This window comes from Portunus trituberculatus, chromosome 48, assembly GCF_017591435.1.
Source record: "Portunus trituberculatus isolate SZX2019 chromosome 48, ASM1759143v1, whole genome shotgun sequence".
NCBI lineage: Eukaryota > Metazoa > Arthropoda > Malacostraca > Decapoda > Portunidae > Portunus > Portunus trituberculatus.
Genome location: NC_059302.1, coordinates 28554919 through 28562418, shown reverse-complemented (window position 1 = coordinate 28562418; position 7500 = coordinate 28554919). Strand labels below are relative to the sequence as shown.

At 39.3% G+C, this 7500-nt stretch overlaps 1 protein-coding gene across 1 annotated transcript in view; it reads right to left on the bottom strand.

The window, feature by feature from the left end:
- LOC123498566 (neurotensin receptor type 1-like) overlaps window positions 1-7500 on the bottom strand; it is a 243662-nt gene that overhangs the window by 31246 nt on the left and 204916 nt on the right.

Sequence of the window (7500 nt, the reverse complement as noted above, 5' to 3'; positions counted from 1 at the left end):
CACTCCCTTCCTTCCTTCCTTCCTTCCTTCCTTCCTTCCTTCTCTTCTTCCCTTCTTTTTATCACATTTTTCTTCCTCCATATCTCAAGCCTTTCTATTTTTTTCTTTCTACTCCTTTCCTTCATTTCCTTTTTCTCTTCTATCTCTTTTCCTTCTTTCCTTCCTTTCGTCCTGAATCTTCACCGTTTCTCTCTCTCTCTCTCTCTCTCTCTCTCTCTCTCTCTCTCTCTCTCTCTCTCTCTCTCTCTCTCTCTCTCTCTCTCTCTCTCTCTCTCTCTCTCTCTTTTCATATCCTTCCCATGCAACACATATCACACAATTCCTTTCATCCTTCCCCTCTTTTCCCCTCTCCTCCTACAGGAGATATAGGCTGAAGGGCGGCTGTACTTGGCCCACGCGCTGTCTTCCGCCTGTCAGTGCTTACCTCCGCTTAGCACTTTATAGACGCACCACTATCCTCCCCACCTCTACCTTTGCCTCTGTCAGGAAAGAATACTGAGGGGAGGAGGTGGTGGTGGTGGTGGTGGTGTTGTGTGTGTGTGTGTGTGTGTGTGTGTGTGTGTGTGTGTGTGTGTTATTGTAATATGTAGTTTCTTATTAATTGTGTTTGTTGTATTGTGAATAGTTTTTTTTTGTTTTTAATGCTTGTTTCTTTCTTTCTTTTATGCGTTTTCTTTTTCTTTCTCTTTTTCTTCCTTCCTTCCTTTCCTTCCTTCCTTCCTTCCTTTCTTGCATGTACGTGTTCTAATATACATGGAAGATATTAGTGTTTAGTGTATAGATGAAAAAAAAAAAACTAAATGAAATAAAAATGAAAACAATAAACAAAAGATTATGTTCATTTAAGACGGAACAGAGAAAGGAAATAGATGATGATAAAGGATAAAGAGAAAAAAGACCTCAGTTTGTAATACACCTATGAAATAAATAATGTGGAAAATAGAATGAAAATAAGGAAAGATATCATTTTCATACTTAAGATCGAAAAAGGGAAAAGAAAGAAGAGAATAAAGGAGAAAGTAATGAAGAGAAAAATAATCCCTTTTTGTCTACATAAACTAAAAGAAAAAAAAAGTGCAAAATAAGTTATAAGAGAGAGAGAGAGAGAGAGAGAGAGACAGACAGACAGACAGACAGACAGGCAGCAAAAACACCTTAGTTGATACAGGCTAAAGAAAAGAAAGTGTTGACGGGAACCACTGAGGGAAAGAAAGAGGATTATAGATGACTTATTTCGGAAGGTGCTTGGAGGACGAACAAAAAAGAAGAAGAAAAGAAAAGAAGAAGAAGAAGAAAACGGAGAGAAGAGGTCAGGGGGAGCGAAGAGCGTGGAGGGAGGGAGAAGAGGGGGCATGGAGAACAAGGGTGGGGGGGTAAGATTCCAAAGGGGGTGAGAAGAAGAATGGGAAGGGGATATGGTGGCAGGTGGGGCGCTGACGGGGTTAAAGAAGGGCGAGGTACATCAGATTTTGGCAGGACCCAAACGCCCCTCTGTCCCTTCCCCCCTCCCCCTCTCCACCGTCCCCCAATCCTGACGGGGGGGGGGGGCGAAGCGTGAGGAGTGACCTGGGGGTGACTTCATTGTGTTTCCTCAGGTGAGAGAGAGAGAGAGAGAGAGAGAGAGAGAGAGAGAGAGAGAGAGAGAGAGAGAGAGAGAGAGAGATAAAGTAGTTAATGAAGGAGGGAAGGAAAAGAAGGAAAGAGGAAAATATAGTCATGAGAAAGAAAAAAGAAAGAAAGACAGGGAAGGACGAGAGAGAGAGAGAGAGAGAGAGAGAGAGAGAGAGAGAGAGAGGGGTGTAGGAGCCGAATTTGGGTCCTTCACACACACACACACACACACGGACGCAAGCATCCAATAACAGAAGCTCAGTCAGACAAAAGTTTACAAAAGGGAACTCGATGCTATCTCGATCCCAAACCAATGGAATCCAACACCACTTTTGCAACTCATTAATCACAGACTCGCGAGCGTCCTTCCAGCTGCGGTCACTGAGTTACAGAGAGAGAGAGAGAGAGAGAGAGAGAGAGAGAGAGAGAGAGATAATTAATAAGTTAGTATGTAAAAGATTATATTCGACAGATTCTCTCTCTCTCTCTCTCTCTCTCTCTCTCTCTCTCTCTCTCTCTCTCTCTCTCTCTTTCTCTTTTTCTCTTTTCCTTCATCATCCTTACCATGCCTACCTTTTTCTCCTTAACCCTGATGATGATGATGATGGTGATGATGATGATGATGATGTTAATGAGTCGTTAGGTTTCGCCATAAATCAAACGCTTGTTACGCCAGGTGAGATTGTGTTAATTGCATCACTTACCTGCTCATTTGTTGACTGAGTGGCCAGGTGCACACACACACACACACACACACACACACACACACACACACACACACACACACACACACACACACACACACATAAAGGATGTTGAGAGAGAAAGAGAGAGAGAGAGAGAGAGAGAGAGAGAGAGAGAGAGAGAGAGAGAGAGAGAGAGAGAGAGAGAGAGAGAGAGGACGGCCATATAAACAAACAGACAAACTCATACACATATAAAAAGGAAGGCTTAGACAAACAAACTAACACACACACACACACACACACACACACACACACACACACACACACACACACACACACACACACACACACACACACACATACAACTGAGCAATGCATAAAAGAATCATAACAAAGAGAGGAAAAAAAATATGAGAAAATGCAAAGCTATACTTGGAAAGAAGATGAGAAAATTAGAAAAGAATTTATGGGAAGATTAACAAAGAGGAAAATAAGAAAGACGTAAAGAGGAAGGAGGAAATAAAAGGGAAAGAAGGAAGGCTGCTGAAGACAGGGAAGAGGGGAAAAAGAGAGTAAAAGAGGTTTATTTTAAGATTTATGACGAGGAGAGAGAGAGAGAGAGAGAGAGAGAGAGAGAGAGAGAGAGAGAGAGAGAGTGTTGTAAGAAATGACTCCATATCGTTTTTTTAAGTAAGTTATTGAAAAGATGGAGAGAGGATAAAGAAGAGGAAGAAGAGGAAGAGGAGGAGGAGAAGGACTGTTATCGTGGCGAGTAATATAATATATGGATTCTGAATGCCTTTATTTAGGTTTTGTATCCTCTTCCTCCTCCTCCTCCTCCTCCTCCTCCTCCTCCTCCTCCTCCTCCTCCTCCTCCTCCTCCTCCTCCTCCTCCTCCTCCTCCTCCTCCTCCTCCTCCTCCTCCTCCTCTTTCTCCTCCTCCTCATATTTTCTTATCGGCATCCCTTCATTTTTTTTCTTCAATATTCTTACGTTCTTTTTTTTTTTTTTAGGGAGATGAAGAGGAGGAGGAGGAGGAGGAGGAGGAGGAGGAGGAGGAGGTGGTGGAGGAGGATTAGAACGAGTACACACACACACACACACACACACACACACACACACACACACACACACACACACACACACACACACACAGAGAGAGAGAGAGAGAGAGAGAGAGAGAGAGAGAGAGAGAGAGAGAGAGAGAGAAATGATTTAGTAGATTAACGATGAAGTCCAGAGTAATTATATCGTAGAGCAGTTAATGGATCTCGCTTGTAATTAGTAGATAATGACTAATGGCTCGCTATCCAACCATTCAGAGAGAGAGAGAGAGAGAGAGAGAGAGAGTCTTACAAGGGGATATGAAAGGAGGATTGACAAGCTAGAATAAAAAGAGACCGTGAAAGGGAAATAAATAAAGATTGGAAAAAAAGAGAAGAACAAGAGGAAGAATGAAATAAAAGAGTCATTTTATAGAGAAAGAAAGAAGGAAAGTAACGAGAGATTGAATAGTTGCAAGAATGGCGAGGAGAGAGAGAGAGAGAGAGAGAGAGAGAGAGAGAGAGAGAGAGAGAGAGAGAGAGAGAGAGAATTTTGTTTTGCACGTTTCACGAAAACTGATAATAACCATAAAGAGAGAGAGAGAGAGAGAGAGAGAGAGAGAGAGAGAGAGAGAGAGAGAGAGAGAGAGAGAGAGAGAGAATTACGGCATTGCAAGGATCTAGCAAAGAAGTCAATTTTGGCATGATTAGGATTGATGGTGATGGAAAATAAGGGTGATTGGGATGACACGTGATTGGATGCCTTGAGAGAGAGAGAGAGAGAGAGAGAGAGAGAGAGAGAGAGAGAGAGTAGTGATTTATTTTCTATGAGAGTAAAATTTATCACACACACACACACACACACACACACACACACACACACACACACACACACACACACACACACACACACACACACACACCATATAGTATTTTTTCTGTACCATTCTAGCATAAATTCTCTCTCTCTCTCTCTCTCTCTCTCTCTCTCTCTCTCTCTCTCTCTCTCTCGCTCCGTTTTCTTATTATTCGTTTTCTTTCGTTATTTTCTTTTCATAATTGACGAAATAAAGTGAACAGTCTTGAGGGTCAATTGTCATAGTTGTTGTTTTATTTCATTTATATTTTTCCATGTGGTATGTTTCTCTTGATTTATTTTTTTATGTTTTTTTTTCACTCGTTTCTTTCTTTCATTCGTGAGTTCTTTAATTTCCTTCTTCCATTTTTTTCTTTTTATTTGAGTGTCTTTCTTCTACTTTCTTTCTTTTCAGTATTTATTTTTCTCTTTTTTTTTTGCCTATCTTCTGTCTTTTCTTTTCCTTCTATCTTTATCTACAAAAGGTGTGTAAGTGTGGTCTTGCATTAATTAACTCTAATTTCTTCCTTTCTATCTGATTATCTTCCTTTTTTTCTTCTATCTTTTCCTTTTTTTTTTTCTTTTGTCCTTTAGCTACACAAGAACGCTGAGTATGTTTGGTCTTGTATTGGCGTCTTTCATTCTCTCATTCTTTTTCTATCATTCTCTCTATCTTTATTTTAATTTCTTTTTTTCTTATTTTTTTTACAATCTTTCGTTTACTTTCGTTCGTTTGATACATTTTTACCATGAGATTTGTGTACGATTAGACTATTTTATGGACATTCGTATCCATTTTTGTCATTTACTTTCATTTTTTGTCTTTTTTCTTCCTTTTTTTCATCAGTGTGTTCTTGTATTAGCGTGTTACTATTAGTCTTTTCAAGTGTATCAAAGCGCTCGAATGATGGAGCGCTATTATGCCAAGTGGAGAAGAGAGGAGACTGACGATGCGTTTTCTTTATAAGCCATTGATCGAGCAGTGGACTCCGTTTTCGTTTTCATTCAGGCACACACACGTTTAGACATGAATGAGTCAGCTGATCAGGTGAACTGTCTCCCCTCCACTCACAGTTCGCTCAAGTCAAGTTCTGCAGTTTTTTTTTTTTTTTTTTTCTATCATATGTGTCTTTGTTTTGTATGGAATTGGTTGCTTGATAAAAATGTTCTTGGTGATATTTTTTTTCTATTTGTTTTTCTCAATTTTTAATGCAGTATTTTCTTGCGTGTCCATATATGTTGTTTTGTATGGTTTGTAGATATGTTCTTATCTTTGTACTCGTCTTTCTTCTTCTGGGAATTGGTTGCTTGATTTTCTATTTATTATTTTTGTGTTTACTGGTTTATTTACTAGTTATTTTTTTCCTTATACACCTGCATGGATTCAGTATATTTTCGCGTCGCCCTTTTATGTTAATCTTACATTCTTAAATCTCTTTTCTTCCATAATCATAACTTTTTTTTTCTGTGATTCCAGTTTTCAATGCTGGAATCTCATGAACAGTTACGCAGCAGCCAATGGACTCAAAGTGACGTATTTCCTTCTCTCTTCGTGTGAATAACAATAATAAAAAACAAATTGACGATTTTCACGTTAGAGATCTGGCCAAGGATAACAAAAAGACAGAAGACAAGTAAAGAAAACGGTTAAGGCAATGGGAAGCTCTGGCCAAGGGTAACAAAAAGACAGAAGACAAGTAAAGAAAACTGCTAAGACAATGGGAAGCTTTGGAATAAGATTAGACAGATATATATGGATGGCGATGGTAGGTGAAATAGGTAAGTATGCTCATATAAGGACTGTCACGTGTAGGCCTTGCAGCTTCTCCACATTTTCTTATATTCCTATGTTCTTAAAATTGGTACAGTGAAAATAGGTCCCCAAAAATCTCAAAACAAATGCATAAAAAAAAACAGTGAAGACATTAAGTTATGTATACAAAAGTAGATGATTAAGAGCATACAGTCTTCACTATTCCTGGCCATTGTTTGAGGTTAGGAAGGGTAACTCGGGGTAACGATTCCCGAATGCCACAACTAAAGTGTTTTGTTACGAGGCACCGCCCTAACCCAGACTAAACAAACCAGAGAAGCGAGAGAAAAACAAAAGAAAAAAAATGAAGTAAAAGAAAAGTCATGACAGGTTAGGAAGGTTAGCTTAGCCTCTTCAATACTCAGATACATTTTGATACATTTTTACCATGAGATTTGTGTACGATTAGACTATTTTATTGACATTAGGAAGGATCTGTGAAGGTCAAAGATAAATGGACACACTCTTCACTATTTTGATACCCACATGAGTTTATGAAGTTGTATAAAATCACCAAATAGTAAGCAGAGTGAGTATGGAAACACGTCATGGTACTCAAGCTGTTAAAAAGAGTATACCAAATGAATTTCAGATGCTACAACCAAAGTCTCGTCAGAAAGAAAATAGACATAGAAACAAAGAAGAAAAAGGGAAACAAAACAAATACAGCTTTAACAATTATCTTTTTCCTCTGACACCCCTAAACGAAATGTATAAGTAGGCAAGCATAGGCTGTATTTCAAGGTCACATTGGGAGTGGCAAAACTATGTAAGCGCATGAACCTGCCAACTGATTCTTTAATGTGCCCTGCCCATCACCAGTAGGCCTATCCAAAAACTTCATTAACCAATGCCCCACTGTTCGGTAGCTTTACAGTGGCCAGTATCATTGATAGGCCTATACACAGATTACTCTTTGTTCTTTTTTTTGGGTTAAATTTGTTTAAGTCTGGTTAGGTTAGGTTAGGTCTGGTTAGCTAAGGTTAGGTTAGGTTAGGTCAGGTTAGCTAAGGTTAGGTTTGGTTTGGGTAGCTAAGGTTAGGTTAGGTTAGGTTTGGATAGTTAAGGTTAGGTTAGGTTAGGTCTGGTTAGCTAAGGTTTGGTTAGGTTAGGTTAGGTCAGGTTAGCTAAGGTTAGGTTAGGTTAGGTTTGGGTAGCTAAGGTTAGGTTAGGTTAGGTTTGGATAGTTAAGGTTAGGTTAGGTTTGGATAGCTAAGGTTAGGTTAGGATAGGTTAGGTCAGGTTAGGTTAGGTTAAGTTAGGTTAGGTCAGGTTAGCTAAGGTTAGGTTAGGTTAGGTTAGGTTATACTAGTCCTGGTTCATTGTGGTTTATTTGTTCTTTGGACGAGAGAGAGAGAGAGAGAGAGAGAGAGAGAGTTGTAAGAAAGCTGTGAATAGGAATGAGAATTGTTTGAAAGCTGTAAAGAAAGTTGCCTTGAGAGTTGAAGGAATGAGAGTTATTTAATAGAAAGTTGGAGAAAAGTTTTGTGT